Consider the following 20,933-nt stretch of genomic DNA (forward strand, 5'->3'; position numbering starts at 1 on the left):
GGATCCAAAGTTTATTCGATTAAGTGTGTTCTTATTAAAATGTGAATATAGCTACAAGTAAAATAGGATGTTAGTATGTGACAATTTTTTTTAATTTGTAAATCACAGATTTTGTAAAATTTGTACATGCAACCACATTAAATCATGTGTATTATTACAATAAACCTTAAGTTAAACTCTGATCAATTAAAAAATTGCATTGCATTAAATGCAAAACGGTACATGGGCTTTGCCTTATGCATTTATAACACTCTCATGAGCAGGGCTCTCTTCCCTCATGTGCTTATCCTTTGTCTTCATTTAATAATCTTCAACTGTACCAAATCCAGCAGTCTTCTGCCACCTGATACTTATTCCAGTGTCATCTGCTGATGTAACTATGTTTATTTACCCTGTACTTGTCCTATACTGTCATCAACTGTAAGTTGCTGTTTTCCTGTTTGATTATTTATGTACTCTGTAATTGGGCGCTGCAGAACCCTTGTGGCGCCATATAAATAAAGGATAATAATAATAACAACAGCTATTGAAGTAGTCTAAAGCAAAAATATATTTGATCTTACACAAATGAAAACTGTTCTATGTCATTGGTCCCACTGATAAAAAGTACTTTACAGGCCTGGGTGCATTATCATCAAACATTTAATGCAATATAAAGAAGCATGCATGCCATATTAAAAAAGTTAACTACAGCACTAAGAAAATGTCTTTTCCATACAGCAGCACCAGAATGCTGATTCCTGAGAAGAGGAGAGATCCCTGGAGGTAGGAAGAAGCCTATAATCCCGTTTGCAGTGGTGGGGGGGGGGGGACACACAAGTCATTTTATATCTGAAACCCATTGACTTGGAAAAGATTTATTTTTAGAGTCAACAATTATTTACTCTTTTTCCTTCAAGAACAGTATACAGTACATGTCCACAAGTAGCTTATAGTAAACTGAATCTAGAAGTAGATATGTAAAAGATATACAGATGTGTCCACATACATCTTTGCTATATCCCGCCATGTATGGCACAGTTTTGCATGCCATAGACTTAGAGATTTAGCCATGCCTTATGATTTTTCTTAATTTGCTTCTTTAATATATTACTTTATACATATTCTATTATGGCAAACAAAAATTTTAAAATTCATCCACTCGCTACTTGTTATCTTTCCATTTTTATTTCTGGACCATTGTGTAAATGACATTCATCCCTTTGTAGATACTGTACTCTGGGGGAGATGTATCAAACCTTGAAGAGAGATAAAGTGGAGAGAGATAAGTTACCAGTCAATCAGCTCGTAACTGTGATTTTTCAAATACAGCCTGTAAATGGTAACTAGGAGCTGATTGGCTGATACTTTATCTCTCTCCAATGATTGATGCATCTCCCACTGTATGGTAGTTCTGTATGATCCCCACAGAAAAAAGGAAAATGCAGGTGCACACTCTAAGCACACTGGTATTCAAAACAATTATAACAAATGATACAATTTAACATGGAGTAAAAGGGAAGTACCTAGCACAATTTTTGGGCCCACTTACCACGTTATGGTGACCTCATCAGGTGGGTCCTTAACATTCCTAATACAGGCATATTATATGAATTTATCCATTTGCTGTCTATATATTAGAATTGGCTAGTCCAAGTAGAAGGGTCTCCGCCTTCAAGTGTACATACATACAAAGTAAAGGGCGGTGGCTGGACTGCACATCCTACTTTTAAACATAAGATGAGCTACCTTGCTGAGACATGTAGTGCCACACAGAAAAAAAGGAAAATGCAGGTGCACAGTCAAAGTACTTAGAATACTGGTAATCAAAACCATTATAACAAACTTTACAATTTAACATGGAGTAAAATTTAAATTCTTAGCACAACTGTTGGCCAAAAATGTGGGCCCACCTACCACATCACAGTGATCTCATCAGATGGGTCCCTAACATTATATATACTTATCCACAGTGCTATTTTGTAGAAAAATATGTTCAGGAACTCCCGGGGGGTGGGCAGCAGTGGGTGTAGCTGTGGGTAATGTGGGTGGAGCTGTGGGTTATGTGGGAGGAGCTACAGTGGGCAGGGCACCTTTGTAAGAATAAATACTTCTATATAAGAATAAAGGATTTGCGCGTACCCCAAAAAGGCGGGGTGGTATCACTATATAGGGTGTGGCCTTGTTGCAACAGATATGGCCTTGCAGGAAATGACAACCTTATACCCCAGTTTTGCAACCTGCACACCCAGACATTGGTCACCACTGTAAAAAAAAAGCCCACCCAAAATGGCCACCACAGAGCAGGAGACAGGTGCTAGAGGTCTTACTTGACCTCTATTGTCTGTCTCCTGCTCCACGGTGGCCATTTTGGGTAGGAATTTTTTACATGGCGGGCTCCCACGCAGCTCCTCCTGCTCCCAAGCCACTATGGGGGCTGTGGGGACTATTTTTATGCAACCCCCGCAATCACCCACCTACGTTAAAAAACCCACTTTGTTGGCACAAACGGACATTTTGGAAAGCCGTTCCTGATGATGTAATTTTTTTACAAGGCCTTCGGGAATGGCTTTCTTGAGGGTTCTGGGTGAAAAATAGTCCTGCTTATCCATATCTTACTTATTATAGTGCTCATTCTAATATGTAGTCAGCAAATGCAAGGGACCATACTAATTAAAAACTCATAAGGACACATGTCCTTCTGTGTTTTTAATTAGTATGTTACATATATACATGTGCTTGTGGAGGCAGTCTTCATTTCTGTCAGTACACATTTGCACTAACTCTATACCTGGTGCATGAGATCCATTTGAAATCTGATAGATCTTTACAAATAGACCACAATCCCACTTACATGCTCAAGATATGCCCTCAGAACACAGCCTATGTGCAGATGCCCAGTTGCCATTCATATAATAATAATAATAATAAAAAATAATTCATCTACTTCCACTCTGTTGCAAGTAGTGAAAACATTGAATATGAGTCTATATCATCAATAGTTGCTCAAAATTAATTGTCTCCACACCATATGCACAAAAGTCTACACAACTGGTTTCCAAAACGTCTTGATTCACAGGAACCTAGAGTATCAGAATGAAATGCTTTCACAACACCTGTAGACCAAAAGATTCTCGTTGAGAAGTTTATTAAATTAAGTAATTGTCCTTACCTGTAATCTAGTTTTCTGGTGGTGGACAGGTTTACGGTGTATTTTCTGTTTGTCCACATATTTTCTGATATGCAAAACCAGTGCTGGTGGTTGCCAATCACTGTCATCATTAATTTGATTTGGTCCTGGACCACTATCCTGTAGCACCCCTGTGAGTTCCCACACGGCAACTCAAGGTTCCACAGCACCCATTTTGGGAACCACTGTTCTAACCAAAAAGATACCAGTAAGATACAAACTATTAGAAGGTGTGTCAAACCATTGAATGGATATTAGTAAAGGATTACATTTGCAAAATATACCACCTGACACTGAAATCTGAATGATTTGTGCTATGTTGTCTGTCTTGACAAAGGTCTTCACTGACCAAAATGTCAACATTTTGAAGATATGTAAGCAATAAATTCCCATTTTGTCTCAAGATGCTCTGGTGAGTGCCCCTTTAAATATTTTACATTCAGTCAAGATTATGTGGAGCCCATTAGTATTGGCCACCCAGCATATACATTGGGACCTGAGACAACAACTATAAGATAAGGAGATAAAGGGCTAAATTTAGAGCAGCGGGCAGTGTTTTTAGTGGAGAGACAATGGGTGATTTGGAGGCGATGACAGTGTGAGAGGTTACTGTACTTAAAAGAGGCACCACAGAATTCAGGCCTCACTTTCCAATTATATTTTCTACCCGCCTTCCCTGTTTTGATTATTTGACTTAGGTTCATTGTGCGTGGTTGGTTTGTTCAGGGCTGTAAGCATGGCAAAGAGGACTAGTAAAATGGGAAGTGCATGGTGATTTTTGGAGTGAGATCATGACATAGAGTACCACCCGCATGTGGGTTTAGGGATACCAGCTGCAAGGGGGCCCAATTTGGTAGCAGTTGTTGAAGATAGTGGCACCATTTGGAAACATATTGCACAGTGGGTGACTATTATGCCCGCTCATTTTGTTTCATGCTGGTAATTGAATTACATAATTTGGGAGTAGCCTTTTTGCTTGTGCTTTGGGAGTCATCAGTTATTTCTATTTAGTTTAGTTAATCTTCATATTAAAATTTAATGAACTATTTTTAACCAAACTAAAGTCACCTGGTCTTTATTTATATTATAGCTATAAGTTTTTGGTGGGGATTGGGGACATCAACTAATCGCTTAGTGTAACACTACCATACTAATTCCATTGCACATGAGAGCAATTTCATTAATTTAGACACATTTTATATGGCTTATGCTAAATAAGTTTAGCTTCAAACACAAATATTGCAATATTCCCATGTGTATCTTGCCATGCTTCTGAAGCGCAGTAGTGAATAACCATTTAATCTAAGTTTTGATTGATACTGAACATCAAAACTGCACTTTCCTGCTCATTTGTTTTTAATGGAGTTCAAAATGTGCTTTAGAATACATATATATATAAGTAACATCTACATTTATGTCAATACAGCATCCACAAACTCTATAATGATGAGAAATGTTACTGCATGACCTTTATACTCTATTATCCTTTATGGTTTTTCTCCTATTAATTAATGGGATTAATAAAGAAAGTTGCACTCTATCTTCCCTTGTGAAGTGGTGTTATATTTAGGTTTGTGCATCCTCTATTACTATTTATGGCTATAAAGGTGAAGCATCAAATCCAGTACCTCATGACAATGCTGTCTCTGTCTCTGCACCAGCTGCGGTGAATTGGCCAATGCACGGAAGCCTGCATACCGCTCGCCAAGGTACCCCACCTTCATGCAGGTCCTACACTATCACAAAGTCTCAAAAATTAAAACCTGGCAACTGTATCACACATAATATATTGCACACATGCCCACTAGGTTTAATGTGTATCTGCCATGCATCTTATGGCTTTTAAAAGGTACACTAGTCACCTGACACTGGCTGATAAATTACTAAGGAGCAGCTGACACAGGTTTAGAACAAGTGAGATTACACAGGGGTGCAATTTTTGAGACTTTGTGATAGTGTAGGACCTGCATGAAGGTGGGGTACCTTGGCGAGCGGTATGCAGGCTTCTGTGCATTGGCCAATTCACTAACTAAACCCCCATCATTTATTTATTGATGTTGTGAGGATAAGTGAGCTTGCTATGGTGAGTGCTGAACTTTCTGTTTGTATATATATATATATATATATATATATATATATATATATAGATATAATATACAGATATGTGTGTGTGTATAATATACAGATGGAAACCCCCCTATAAAAATCCTCTGTTTGCCACTGGGGTGGCCGAAAACTGTAGGATTTGGGGCAGTTGAGGATTATTAAAGTAAGAAAAGCATAAGCACATGAGAGAAGAGGGCCCTGCTCGTGAGAGCTTACATTCTGAAGGGGAGGAGAGACAGACAGTGGTGACACAGATGGGTTGATCTGCGAGGCTGAATAGTAGTTCATGGAGCAACAGAGTTAAGAGCAGAAGTAAGAGATGCATTGTGTAGGGATATGGCTTGTTCAAGGCATGAGAGAGAGAATAGGAGAGAGAAGTGAGTCGAACAGGGAGGAAAGGGATGAGGTGTCAATAGCCTCAATGTTATGCATAGTGATGGTAGCCTTAGGAGGGAGAGATGGGGAAATATTATATAAAATTCATAATTCGTAATTCATAATTTGTTATCTATTTGCTGGAAGGTGAATGTGTTCTGAAATACATTGGGAAGAAACAAAAGACCATTAACAAATAGATACAGAGGAACACATCAGTGGCGTCAGAACTGGGGTGCAGGAGGTGCAGACCATACCCTGGTGTCACCCGCCGTGGGATGACACCAAAATTCCGGATCCTGCTCAGTGACAGAAGCTGAGTGCTGCACTGTTACATTATGTGCAGCACTCAGCTCCTGACACTGTGTAGGAGCCAGCACTGTAGCCACTGCACCGACACTTCCGGGAGGGGGGGGGGCAGCACCACCTCCCGAACCCGTTTTTCTTGGCGCCGGGTGTACTTATAGCAAGTTATGCCTCTGCAACACATTAGGAATTGAATATTAGAAAATGTCATCAATCAAATGTGAACTCAGTGGAGTCATAATATGCCTGTACCAAGAGGCAACATATAAAAATAAATAACTGGCTACACCAGGAGGTCAATTATTTACTATGATTTCTGTTTGCCCAAGTATAAACACTATCACTGGGATACAGAGTTTTTCAAGATCAAACACCCAAATTTACTACAATTCGCATTTGACAGAATTTTGTTTTCTGATGGTTTATGCAATCATGTTTTTAGTGTTAGTGTTCAGTCGTGTTTGTGCCTGAGGTGTGTCAACAGCCAGACTGCTGATTGGCTGACAGACAGGCCACTCACAGCCAATCAGTCAGTGGCCTGTTACCATGATAATGGTTACTGATTGTCTTGGGGCCATACAACAGACAGAACGTTCATGGGTTCCGCCACTTGCGGAAGCCATGCTGTTTGTACGCCATGTACATATAGTGCAGCTATGTCCAGCATGGGACATTTGTTTTAATAATTTTTAAAACCTGGGATGCCTACCTGTACAAGAGGACCAACCCTCACGAAATGTTATGTGAGCATGTATATTTTTTTTAATTCATGCAGAGGGAAACTACATGGACAAGGGGACCAACCGGTAGTAGGGACAAGAAGAGTGTAGTGTGAGTGAATGTATTGTCATTATTTTAATTAGAGATGAGCGCGCTCAGTTTTCAGAAAACTTTGCCTGCCCAAACCTCAGGGATCAGATAGAATCTGAGCCATAGCTGAGATTTTCCCACTAAGCTCTGATTCCACATCAATGTTGGTGTTGGATCCAATATAAGTCCCCCTATGGTGATTCAGGTGCCATTTCACACAGCAATGCTGGACAGAGAGCACACACTAGACTGCCACAGGAGAGAATTTATTAATAAATATTAAATATATCAGTCCTTTACACTAGTACATAGCCCAGAGTTCCTAAGCATCATTAACACTTTATTGATGCTTATGCACAGTCACACTGGTGCTGCTGAGGAAACTTGAAAGCAAGGAGCCACTGTTTGAAATGTCCTTAGTTAACTACTGGTCAAGCTACATGAATGTAGGCAGTTAGCAGAACATTCTTTTTTCTTATTTATAGTGCAGGTTAGTTACATCTATCTATTAAGAGCCTTGATTCCTATTGGAAAAAGAGCACTATATAAATAAAATAATAATTATCATTATTATTATTATTATTATTATTATTATAATAATTAATATTATTATTATTATTATTATTATTATTATTATTACTTGCATTTTTGTCACACTAGTGCTGTAACTGAACTGCAGCACACTTTTGGTGTTTTTTTTTTTTTTTTTTTGTTACTTCCAGGTCCTCCGTCTTACTGCCCCTAATACATTAACCAATAGTTCACATTGCACACTTTTGTTTTTTTGACACTGCCGGGCATACATATTAGCCCAGAGCTCCAAATAGGGCAGCATTAACCCTTAGTGCACACTGGTATTTTTTGTCACTGCCTAGTATACATTGCAGCCCAAACCTCCTAATACAGAGCAGCAGCATTAACCCTTTTTTTGGTACACAGTGCACACTGGTGCCCGCAAAAAATGTTGCCATTTGTAAAAAAAAAACAGTTGTGTGTGCTGTAGGTGCCATGCCATACTGCATTCAAATAAAAATAAGAGGGAATGGTAATCTTGGACTGCACACCCTAATTATACATATTGTAAGATGTGTTATCATGCTGAAACTTGTACTTGCACAAAGAAAGAGAAAATATAGTGCCAATACACACTCTGCAATACCAGGCACTGCTAGTCTGAATAATTATAATATACTCTGCAATCTAACATAGAGCAAAATTGAGGTTCTTGGCATACTTTTTGGTCAAAAAATACCAGCCCACCAACCAGCATCTAGGTGACCTTTTCTATGGTGGGTCCATAATACTAAGTTTAATTCCGGGTCATGGAACCCCACCAGCGAAGGCCAATCACCCCAGTGCAACACATTAGTAAAAGGCTAAGGTCTTAGTGAGTGTAAATAAGAAAAAAGCAAAAGCCAAGTGTAAAAAGGTGTTACACAGGTGAAAAGTGTTAAGATCCCCATATACTAGGACGATAATGCCCGATTTCATCCTATTTCGGGCATTCAGCCCGATATATCAGGTGAAATTGGGTATTTTGAAGGTGTTTCTGATCCAATCCGATGCGCGTTCCAGTGATCATCGGATCGAATCCTCCAGACTGATTGTGCTGCACATTCAATCATGTCCGACCCCGCAGGCATGGCTGGGATTACCCAGAATACATTGTATGCAAAAGGACAGCATACGATGTATCTTGGGAGATCCTGCCCCCCGGGAGGCTGCCGGGGTGATCGCCTGTGACATGTCAGATGGACATGTCGCGTAAGTGTATGCTGCCCTTAAGTTATAAGCTAAAAAGGTGAGTCTAAATAGAGAAGCCTCCTTCACCATTTCTGCACCCTCTGGAAATGTGGGGAAGAGCAGCACAAGTATGGATGGTATAATAGTAAGCATTAATGCATCACAGCACTGAGGTCCTGAGAACGTTTTCCCACCATGGTCCTAATTGTGTGGAGTCTGTATATTCTCCCCATACTTGTGTGGGTTTCCTCCAGGTACTCCAGTTTCCTCCCATATTCCAAAAATATACTACTAAGTTAATTGGCTCTTAACAAGAAAATTAACCCTAGTTTGTAAGTTTTTGTATGTACATGGCCAGATTAGATGGAGCAAGTAGTTCTTATCTGCCATGAAATTCTTTGTTTCCACGTACCATGCTGACATAGAAATTAAGGAGGCTACTGTGGAAGTGCAACAGGATAAGGGGTATATTTGTGTAGCTAACACCTGTGCTAATGAGGATTTTGATTATAAGGATATGGTTTGTGTAAGTCAAGCACCCGTGGAAGCAGTTTGTGTCCATGATAAGAAGTCCACTGTCATGCCTGGACATAAAACCAAAAAATCCAGCTCTTAAGTGTTGAATTATTTTTTTCCCAAATCCTGACAATAGTTGTCAAGCCATGTAAAGCCACAGTAATTAGAGATAGGGACATTAACTATCTAGGAACCTGCTCCCTGTTACATCATCTGCAGCAAGTTCATGAAACGTTTTTGTCAAAATCAGAAACTTATACTGAAAACTTAACACCAAGCAGTCCAGCATATCCTAGCTACCTTCTCTCAGCTAGATCCCAGCACCTGCAAGCTCTACCGCCAACACCTTCATCATCAATATCCTCTCTAAGCGGAGGAAGTCCTACATCCAATTTGATAAGGCTGACTGACTACTCCTTTATCGAAGATTTTTTAAAAGAATACTTGAGTGCTAGGACTGTTGCTGCCAGGGTTAGATTTCATCCCAGAGGGGGAACAAGAAGACTACGAGAACTATTTTTAAAAAATTGACTATTAAACAATCCTTTGCAAGAGGAAGCAAGTATAACAGCAGTCCCCCAGTTGCACAGCGGACCACTGATGTTATGACGGCTATGCTAGTATTAGATCTGCGTCCAATATCCACCATTAATGCAGTGGGTTTTAGACAATTAATTTGAGGTCCTGTGTCCCCAACACTAAATTCCATCTCTTTTCCTTTATATCCAAACAGCAATTCCTCGCCTGTACTGGGACGTTAAAAAAAATCTAATTTTGGCATACAAAATGCCATTGTACTCACTGTCCACTTAACCACAGATATAAGGACAAGTGAAACTGGGCAAAATAAAAATTACATAACTGTGACAGCCCACTGGATGGGTGAATCACTTGCAGCAGCAGCATCTAAAAAACAACGGCAGCTCATTCAGAGGCAGGCTACTCTCTGTATCATCGGCTTCAATAAAAAGCATGCTGCTAACAGTCTCTTAAAAAAACTAAGGGATGTCATAGCAAAATAGCTTACCCTGCTTGGTCTCTCCTGAGGAATTGTGATTTCTGATAATGTCACAAATATTGTGAGAGGATTACAGCTGGGTAAATTCTAAAGTGTCCCAAGTTTTGGTCACACAATCAACTTGGTGGTACATAAATGTTTTAAAAACTACAAGAACATGCAGGAGATGCTGTTTGTGGCCCCAAAAATTAGATTTCGAGACATTTTCGGCATTCAGCAGCTGCACACAGAAGATTGCAGCACCTGTAAGAACACTTCAATTTGCTCTGCCACCAACTAAAGCAAGCGGTAGTAAGAAGGTGGAATTCCACCCTTTACATGCTCCTGTGAATGGAGGAAGAGCTAAAAGTCATCTACAGCTACACAATAAACAAGAACATTGGGAGAGGAGGGGGAGTGTACCTGTGAGGATACTGGGTTCCAAATCACCCAGTCATGGTGGTAAATGAAAAACCAACAGTGGTTTATTGAACAGAATGGGTTATAAACAGCTCAGCACACTTCTGTGATCCAATTCTACACAACAATTCCCTCCTGGAACTCCTGACAGAACATTACTTCTTAGCCAGTCTCCTGCCACTCTCTCACCTTCTCTCCCAGATCCCTCTCAACTCCTCTTGTTATACCCTCCCCTGTCTATTCATCACACAAGCTGGTCAGTCAGGAGTGGAGACGAGGTGTCTGGACTCTTGTACACAATGGAGTGCACAGGATCAGATTACCTGCATCTCCATACAGAACCTGTTTACTACATAACCTACTCATCCTAATCACATCTGAGTGTACAGCTATCTGAGTGTACAGCTAGGGGACTTACATTACAATGAACTGATTTAACTATGTTACTAACACTCTGGCCTAGACTAATTCAGTTAACAATTACATTGAATATATAATAACCAAATAAACTACATATACCAAATATAACAGATAAAATATAACTGTACAATATAATAACCACACAATACAATACAATATTGCCTAGCATATAACTAATAACATATTGGCAGCTGGTGAAGTCCATGTGTAGGACCAGGGCTAGGAAAGTAACCATGTGTCTTTTACCACTGTGCGACACAAAGCGCCGGCTGTGTCATCACGTGTCGTCACATTACCTCCCCCTACTTTCTAGGCCTGTGTCCTAAGTAGCTTAAGCTTGCTGAGGGCAGTGATGCTCTCCTACATCAGACAGTCTGTGCCCCATCATAACAAGGACTGTCTGGTTTTTCTAGTGGGTCTGGTGGTTTAATGAATAGCATTGTACAGCTTGTAGGGAGCCCACCAGCGTCCCATGTCCAAAGTCTGTGGTAATTGTCATGAGGCTTGTGTGGGAATTTCTTTCCCCGGTCTGGTGGGTGTGTGGCCCACAGTACATAAATCAATACAGTCTTACCAGGGTCCGGTGGAAACGTGATCAGCAGCCCATAGTTCTTGTATGTCCCCCCCCCCCCCCCACCCGGTGTCCCATCCAAATACATTAATCAAAGTCCCCTTTGTAGACAGCCGCTGTGTTGGGGTAACAGCATGTGCAACAGTGTAATTCAGTAAGTCCAATAACTGCGCCTGGGGACTTAATAATTCCCCTACACCCAACTGGGTAACCTCAAATTTCAGATAGTCACAGTTTTCCTCCATAAACAAAATCTGATATCTGGGGCCCTCACTCTCCCTCCCCAACAATGTATTCCTTGGGAACCCCACTTCCATCACCTCTGGTGCATCGGGACAGTGGCTTACCTCCCCCAAACAAGAACCACGGGTATGGTAATTGTCAGGGCACAATGGGGATTCCTTCATGCCAGAAGTTTCTTCTGTGCTATCCTGGGTAAATGCTTCCTCCAGCCTGGCTGGCTGGGTAACTTGTGGGATCCTACTCTGAGTCTTGTATGCTTTGGCCTGGAGTACAATCTGCTCAGCTTCCTTGTGTGTACCCACCAACTCGACCATGGTTGTACTGGAACATGGATGTAGGTTCACAGGGACAGTGGCATTGCCATCTCCATTCACTGCTACATGTCCTGGCTGAACACCATTGTCCTGGTTAGAGTCAGTCATTTCACCTTGCACGCAATGCCAGTCCAAAACACATTCAGTTTCCCTAGAGTAGAGCAACATGTTCCCTTCCAGTTCCTGAGATGTCTGATACCTGGATTTTCTCTGAGTCACAGGGAAGATTCTGGCATTCAGACTGCAGCTCCTTACCATCAAGTTCACTGAATGGGAACAGACCTCCAGAATCTTCTGGGAGAGATACAATAGCTGGGGATACACTGGGCCCTTCCTGAACATCCTTTTCTGATAAAATAACTGGGGCAGCCATGAACATAGCTTCACAATAGGCCTCCCTCAGCCGAATATGCTGATCAGCCTGAAGTGAGACACTGTCTGCACTAGCCATGCTTATAGTTGGGACATTACCACCTACTGCTGCCCTCGCAGAGATCTCCTCTTCCACCTCTGCAAATGGGAAGGCATAGTGCATCTTCTCCTGGGGTGTTTGAATGACAGACCCCACTTCCTTCTCATTTTCAGTAGCCTCCCCCAAACACAACACCGTAAATGGCTCAGTAGCCAGGATTGGTTGGTGCTCAGCTGAAGGATTCCCTTGGAGGCTCTGTTACTCGAGTGGTGGTCGGGTGATAGTAGTGACTTCTTCCTCAATGTCTCGCCATGCTGGGGTATCTAGGGGCCCCCGATCCAATGCCACTTCCTCTGGCTCTGTCCAGGAAGAGAATTTACTCTGCACTTGCCCTTCCGTCTCTGTATATTGTATACTTTGTGTCATTTGGGCCACTGTTTTGATCACTTCCTCCCTGAATTCCTCAAACTCTGGCTCCCCTAGCAGATTCCATGTGGCTGCTTCACTTTTGCAGTGCATGAATGCATTCCCCAGATGACACAACTTGTCCTGTATGCTGGATACTCTCCACCTGCTGATTTCCCACTGAGCTTCATTCCAGTACTCCCAAATGTACTGCATTTTGGTAACTATAAATAACAGATCCGGCTTCCCAGCCTGCCGATATGCTGACGAACTTCCAACCACAAGCTCCACTGCCCTGGTTCCATTACTGGTCTCCTCCGCTGAGGCCTGGACCGTATCTTCTTCTTCCTCCTTATCACAAGGGTGCTCAAAGTCCCATTGAGCCAGTTTTCCAATTAGGGATTCCTTGGTATCCACTGTATTGATTCCAATTTTGTTTCCATGACACAGTCCTTGCAGAACTCCCTTCTTGATGTCTTTGTAATATTGTGCTGCTGCCTCCAATCTGCTGTAATATCTTGCATCCATGCTTGTAACCTGAGTGATCCCTCTGCTTGCCACCAAATGTGAGGATACTGGGTTCCAAATCACTCAGTCATGGTGGTAGATGAAAAACCAACAGTGGTTTATTGAACAGAATGGGTTATAAACAGCTCAGCACACTTCGGTGATCCAATTCTACACAACAATTCCCTCCTGGAACTCCTGACAGAACATTACTTCTTAGCCAGTCTCCTGCCACTCTCTCACCTTCTCTCCCAGATCCCTCTCAACTCCTCTTGTTATACCCTCCCCTGTCTATTCATCACACAAGCTGGTCAGTCAGGAGTGGAGACGAGGTGTCTGGACTCTTGTACACAATGGAGTGCACAGGATCAGATTACCTGCATCTCCATACAGAACCTGTTTACTACATAACCTACTCATCCTAATTACATCTGAGTGTACAGCTAGGGGACTTACATTAAAATGAACTGATTTAACTATGTTACTAACACTCTGACCTAGACTAATTCAGTTAACAATTACATTGAATATATAATAACCAAATAAACTACATATACGAAATATAACAGATAAAATATAACTGTACAATATAATAACCACACAATACAATACAATATTGCCTAGCATATAACTAATAACATATTGGCAATTGGTGAAGTCCATGTGTAGGACCAGGGCTAGGAAAGTAACCATGTGTCTTTTACCACTGTGTGACACAAAGCGCCGGCTGTGTCATCACGTGTCATCACAGTACCTTATGTACTTTAGTCCGACCCAGTGGAGAATACTTTTCATCTTGTGCAAGGAGCTTAAACTATTCGAAGTAGTCACCTGTGAAGTGAGTTCAGAAACTGACAGCTAGTAGGGTGATTCTCCTAATGAGACTTTTTGAAAAACAGCTTGAAAAATTGAAGGAGGGGATTAAACAAAACAATTTCACAAAGTATGTCAAATTTGTAGAGCAAGGGGGCTATAGGGAGATAGACGCAGTTGAGCGAAATTTGCAAATGGGTGATTATTGCTCAACTGTGCATGTGCTGCAGCCACAATGCACGTGCACGACCCTTCACTATGCGATAGCATCCTAGAAGGATGCAATCTCATAGTGATTGACAGGTGGTGGGCTTCCGTGGGTGGGGACGCAGTGTTGGGAGGAAGAGAGCAGGAAGCGCAGCCATGCCTTGGCCATTTTCGGATTGGGCCGATGACATCGCCTGCATTTCCTGCAAGTGGAACCATGATGACAGTTCCCCTGCATATGCAGCCATGCTGCGTAGGCAGGAGTTGACCTCTATTTGAGATTTTTGTGATGCAATTGCAATTAAATTGCAATCACATCGTGGGGAGGTGCCACACATACTTGGCGGCCTTCTCTGTGCTGGGCTCCTCCAAGTGACTTTAGTGGTCTCTGACTTTACTAAGATTGCAAAATCTGCGTTCAACTCTGAATGACCACCCAAGTCTTTTATATGCTTCATCAGGATCCAAGGGTTGTCAGTATATTGAAACTGGATCACTACATTTTGGCAACCATGCTTGATCCTAGGTTTAAGTCAAACATGTCTTTCTTACTGACCCAGATCTTAAGAGATGCAAAGAGCTCCTGAGCTCCTAGTGAGCAAGTTGTCAGCTCAAGTGGCACATAGCATGACAATGTCTCCTCCTTCAGTTTCTCTGGCAACTGCTGCTGCCAGGAAAAAACTCAGCTTTCCCAAAAGACCCACTAGTGATGCAGATGAGTCAACATTTTGACATCTGGTTCAGGTCTAACACAACTTCCCCAAATTATTGACACCTCTACAGTAACTCCATCTTATACAGTCACCTTCCATAGAATGATGGAAGATTATTTAAATTACTGCATACAAATAGGCATGTCAGTCAGTCCCTTTGACTAGTAGAAGGAAAAAAAGGCACTTTGGAGGCCATTGTACAAACTCGCTTTGCACTTCTTGAACAAGTGTGTACCCAGAAAGAGTTTCCAGCACAGCTGGAAACCTTTTCAGCGATTGGCGTAGGTGGTTACTTTCTCAAAATGTGGTAAAGATTACATTCATCAAAATGAAAATGAACTACAAATTCCATAAGAAAGACCTTTACCGGGGGGGCGTGGCTTGACAGCAGACCCGAGCAGATGTGCTTAGCTGGAGCTCCTGCCCTGGGAATACATTTTACGCTATTAAACAGCTCCCTGGTGATTTTAGGAACACTCTCCTGCCTCTTGGAGACCCCCTGCATCAGATTGTGTGGTTCGCGGAGCCGGCAGATGCACCCTGCATCTGTGCGGGTTGCAGCCTACCAATCCTTCAGAAGCTAGGGCCTCAATTTGTCCACTGACCCGAGACAGCAGACCCTCACCATCAGCTTGCCTCCGGCTGTGTCCTTTGGCTCCACCTGCCACCTTTGGGTCTGCCCACAGCTGTGAGAAGGTACCTGCTGTGCTGGGCTCCGTTTTTGCGGCTTCCTATGACTGCAGCCTGCTGCACCTCCAGAGGCCGGGGACTGAAGTTGGGGGACTGCCCGGAGACGGGCTCCGTGAGCGCTGTGCGGCCCGACGGAGGCTCCTGGTGGCCTGAAGACACCTTCCCCACCTGCCACAGCCCTCCCTGCTCCCTCCGCACCTTGGTGGGATACCCCTGGCGACCCGCCGGCCGCTATCTCCGCGCCGCACTGTCAGTGGTGTCCTCCGGCGATCTGCGGCCTACGCATCCTCCGGGGGCCGGGACCTTGAGTTTGGAGGTTCCCCATCGCGGACTTCCGGCAGGCGCAGGCTGCGGCTGTCTGGGGTCCGGACACCTTACCCTGGTCCCCGCTGGCCTCCGCGCCCCCCCTCCTGCAGCTCCGGCCAGGCTCTTACCTGCAGTGGTGTCCCCAGAGGGCCTCTCTGCTCCTGGGACCTGTGTCCTGGCAGACATCACCCCTTCTCTGCTGGCTTTGGGGGTGTCCTGATTGCCGGCTGGACAGTAGCCGCACCTCATCCCGCGGGTGTGCCTCCTGTATTGGACCTGGTGTTAGGGTGGCAGATCTCAGCCCTGGAGGGGCATCTTCTTGCTGCTGCCTGAGCCCTGTTCTTCCCGATCTGCACAGGAATGAGCTCCGGAGCCGTGTGGTAGCCGCCGGCTTCGGTGCCGCACATCGGATGTCAGCTGCATTGAAGGTACGGTCATAGAGCCACCAGCTCTTGTCTCTCCCCCCTGACACAGCATAATCTGTGCACTCCTCAGCCTGCAGGGAGTCAAACCCCTGGATCGCAATAAAGGCAATACTTGTCCTTGGCACATCACCCAGGATGATGACCTAATACTGCAATTTGTCCTGCCTGGACCGTGATAGTTTTCTTAATACCCATCACACTTTTCTACTTAACATACATATGTCAAGCAGCATATGTGTCTCCTTTTATGTTTGTGACGTCCCGCCTATCCTATTAGTCCCCCACAATGGCGCAAATAAATAAAAAAAATTCACAGGCCCCCACAAATTTTTTGGGCCCAAAAGCTAAGGGCCGTCCACCTCCTGCATTGCTCACGGACTCTCCTTCCTCCCCCTGTTCATCAGAGATGGGTATAGACCGACAGATCCAAGCAGTCATGACAAGTTTACTTGAGGGGGTCCAGTCTGCCTTTAAGCAAGAACTCTCCACAGCTATTGCCGACTTCAGATCTGACCTCACGGCCCTTGGCAATCGTACATATGCTCTTGAATCTAAGACGGACGACCTCTGCCGCTTTCAGCAACGCTTAGACTCGGAACTTTCTAGACTCCATGATGAGATAGAGGATCTCAAAGAACGACAAGAAGACCAAGAGAATCGTTCCCGTCGTAATAATTTGCGTATCCGCAATGTAGCGGAATCGATTCTTAGCTCCGCCCTACCGTCCTTTTTGAAAGACTTTTTTCAACACGTATTGCCTGATCTCTCTGCTGGCGACTGTCTTTGCTCCGAGCGAAACCAGCTCCTTCACAACCACCCAGGGAAGTCATAGTACGTCTACATTATTTTCGCTCAAAGGAACGGATCCTAATGTCGGTTCGAGACTCCCCAGTGATCGACTTCCGGGATATGCAACTGCAGGTCTTCCAGGATCTGGCCCCATCTACTATTCAGAAACAACGAGATCTCCAGCCCGTTACTAGGATACTACGGCAGCATCAAATACGGTACAGATAGGGATTTCCTTTTATGCTACAGATTACAGTGAACAATTCCACCCACTCCATTAAAACTTTAGCTCAGGGTCAGGATTTGTTGGCTAAGCTAGATCTCCTCCCTGTACCGTCGCCCGATAGCGAGACTGCCTCTTCCTCTGGTCCAAGACACCCTCGAATTCCATTGCCTGAATGGACAAGGGTGACCCATCATCGCAATGACACTAATGACCCTCCCTGATCTTAGTAGACACTCTTGATTACAAGAAGATAGTTCTCACTATTCTAGAGATGTGTCTCCTTCTCATACGTTCTTTGTTGACAGGTGGGGGCTACGGCCCCCGTCTTACTTCTTTCATACAACTGTTATTGGTTTTGATATGGCTCACCGGGCTTTGATGTTTGTTATATGCTAAGCCTAGCTTCGTGTTATTGTGCTGGGCTTGTTTTGCTTACACCGATTTTCCCTTGTCTCCTTTTCTTTCCCCTATCCCCCCCCCCTTGCCCTTGTTCCCCTCCCTCTTTTCCCTTACTTCCCCCTCCCCCCCTTTTTTTGTTTCCCTTTTTTTTTTATTACGACTCAGTACGTTTTTCTTTCTTTCGTGTGTGTTCTGGGTTATATAGCTGAATTTTCGGCTGTTGCAGACTTAACTATTGCGGTCCAGAAGGATCTGGTTTTCTGCTCCCACTACCCCCGTGCTCCCTCTATTTGTGATTTAGTATATAATGTCTATTACTTGTGTAGCGGTCCTTGATATGGACCCTATGTTTCAGGGTTTTTTCCCGTATGGGTTTTCTATCACTCTCTCTTTCTCTACATCTCTGCTCCTTGTTTCTTGCTGTTCCTTTTCTTTCTCTTTTTCTCCTCCTCCCCGGGATGGGTCTCTGTTGATCCTTTTCCATTCTTTGGTATCACATGGCACTTAAGTTGTTCTCTGTAAATGTTAACGGGCTTAATTCTCCCAAGAAACGTACAGTGATGTTGTCCGCCTGTAGGAGAGAAAAGGCTGACATAGTCTTCCTTAAGGAGACCCACTTCACTGGTACACACTCTCGACTTCAAGGTAAGCAGTTTGCACAAACCTTTTTTGCTTCTGCTGATTGTAAGAAAAGGGGGGTGGCTATACTGATTCATCGTAACATCCCATTTGTACATACCGCAACCATAGCTGACCCCGCAGGCCGGTACATCGTGGTAACTGGTACACTTCGTACAGAAACTCTAACACTTGTGTCTGTATATGCCCCGAATCAAGACCAGTCACGTTTTTTCCGCACGGTCTTTCAGCGTCTTAATAGAGTAGCGCAGGGCCACATCATTTTAGGTGGGGACTTTAATACTGTAATCGATCCTCTCTTAGATAAATCTAACCCTCCTAAAAATAAGAAGGAAGCATCCCCGACTGAGGCCTCTCTCACGTTAATTTCCTCCCTCGCACATCTTAATCTGAGAGATACCTGGCGTCTTAAACACTCCACTGCTAGGGATTATACCCACTTCTCTGCACCTCACCAACATTATTCTCGGATCGATATGATCCAAGTGTCTCAATCACTTACGACACTGATTTCTGATGCAGGTATCACTCCTTGCTCATGGACGGACCATCCGGGGGTCTATGTCCTCATAGAAATCTATAGAACCCCTAATAAGACACGTAAATGGCGTCTAGATGATACCCTTCTTTCGCATCCCTCCACTCTGTTAGACACCAAATCAACTTTGGAATTTTCTTTCAAGGAAAATGCCTCCCCAGAAGTCTCTCCTAGTCTTGTTTGGGAAGCGCACAAAGCCACTATTCGTGGTCATTTAATGTCCAAGGCCTCAGCTATACATAAGAAAGCAGCACAGGAAGTTTCCTCATTAGAATTAAAAATTTCTGCGCTCTTAGCCCAACATAAAAATGCCCCGAGCAACTCCCTACGCTCCCAGATTGATAACCTCAGAGGTCAGCTAAATGCTCTTTTATCGCGACGCGCAGCTGCCATACTACAGTAGCTCCGTCAAAAATTCTATGATAAAGCGGATAAAATTGATAGTCTCTTAGCCAATAAATTGAGAAGCAAACGAGCTACGGGAATGATAGAAAAACTACACTCCAATACATTGAATATGCTTACTTATGACCCAAAACTGATGGTAGAGGAATTTCGGGGGTTTTATAGCTCCTTATATAATCTTCCTGCCCCTCCTCTCTCCTCTGATGGTCCAGAGGGTATATGCTCGTACCTATTAGACACCCCCTGCCATGTCTGACAGAGCGACAGATCTCTCTTCTTAATGAGTCTATCTCATTGGAAGAGACGGTTGCCGCTATCAAATCTATGCGATCGTCAGCCGCACCTGGCCCAGATGGCTTCACCGCTCAATATTACAAAACTTTCCACACAGAATTAGCCCCTTATCTTACCTCGCTTTTTAATAAAGTTTTGGAGGGAGCATCGTTTGCGCCGGCAACTGTGCACGCTGACATTATTGTGATCCCGAATCCGGAGAGAGACCCCACACAATGTTCCAATTATCGCCCGATCTCATTACTAAATGTTGATCTTAAGATCTATGCAAAAATTTTGGCCAACCGATTAGCTCCCCTGCTCACGCAATTGATACACCCAGACCAAGTGGGCTTTATTTCTGGCCGTCAAGCCTCCGATAATGCCAGGAGAGCTATAGATCTGATATGTTCTATTCATAAACAAAAGCTACCCTCATTGTTACTAGCGCTGGATGCCGAGAAGGCTTTTGACAGGATATCTTGGTCCTTCACTTTCTCGGTACTCCGAAAGATGGGCTTCTCTGGCAAATTTCTGGATGGTGTCTCGGCACTTTATAGATCCCCTACTGCCACGGTTTCTGTCAATCGCCTCACCTCCATCGTTTTCGGAATCACTAATGGCACCAGACAGGGATGCCCGCTCTCCCCCCTACTATTTGCCCTGGTTATGGAACCGCTGGCAGCAAGGATCCGAGCTAATACAGATATAGCCGGAGTGCGGGTAGGCCCTTCTGAGCATAAAATTGCATTGTACACAGACGACGTCCTCTTGTCCCTTGGATCCCCGACTCAGTCGTTGCAGCCGCTCCTCTCTGAAATTGACCTCTACTCTAAGCACTCAGGTTATAAAATTAACGCGAGTAAAACCGAAGTGTTGAATTTTTACATTCCTGGCCCGATTAAGCTCTCTTTAGAAAATTCCTTTCCATTTCAATGGCACAAACAAAAGATTAAATATTTAGGCATTTTCCTAACACATAGTCACCACCAACTATACCATGCTAATTTCCCTAGACTTTTAGACCGCATTAAATCGGATTTGTCTTCTTGGTCTAGCCGTTTTATCTCTTGTATAGGTAGAGTGAATTCAGTGAAAATGAACGTGCTCCCTCGGGTACTATACCCAGAGCCGGCGCTACCCGCTCAGCAGCTCCTGCAAAGCAGGGAGGCGCTGGTCGGAAGAGGCGCTCTCCC

General features: G+C 43.6%; 1 long non-coding RNA gene across 1 annotated transcript in view; it reads left to right on the forward strand.

The window, feature by feature from the left end:
• Positions 1 to 20,933, forward strand: part of LOC134911324 (uncharacterized) — a 226,223-nt gene that overhangs the window by 130,340 nt on the left and 74,950 nt on the right. Inside the window, exon 2 of the long non-coding RNA XR_010176481.1 lies at positions 721 to 765. This is a non-coding gene — a long non-coding RNA (uncharacterized LOC134911324). The remainder of the gene's footprint in view (positions 1 to 720; positions 766 to 20,933) is intronic.

This window comes from Pseudophryne corroboree, chromosome 4 (assembly GCF_028390025.1).
Source record: "Pseudophryne corroboree isolate aPseCor3 chromosome 4, aPseCor3.hap2, whole genome shotgun sequence".
Lineage (NCBI taxonomy): Eukaryota > Metazoa > Chordata > Amphibia > Anura > Myobatrachidae > Pseudophryne > Pseudophryne corroboree.